Genomic DNA, 223 nt, shown 5'->3' on the forward strand with positions numbered 1-223 from the left:
ATCCCGTTGGTCTCCTTCCTATGTCGGTCTGACTGCTTTCGTCTCTCGTTTATCCTCTTCTTATTTTATCTCATTTTGTATCCGATGCCACTTCCATATATACTGAGATTAAAATAATCCATAAACAGTTACTCCCTATTTCTGAAACCCAATTCCCAAAATAGCTCATGCATCATTTAACCATCGATTCCCTATTGGTAATTAGGATGATTGAATAACAAAT

The sequence above is a fragment of the Penaeus monodon genome, chromosome 22, assembly GCF_015228065.2.
Source record: "Penaeus monodon isolate SGIC_2016 chromosome 22, NSTDA_Pmon_1, whole genome shotgun sequence".
NCBI classification, from domain to species: Eukaryota; Metazoa; Arthropoda; class Malacostraca; order Decapoda; family Penaeidae; genus Penaeus; species Penaeus monodon.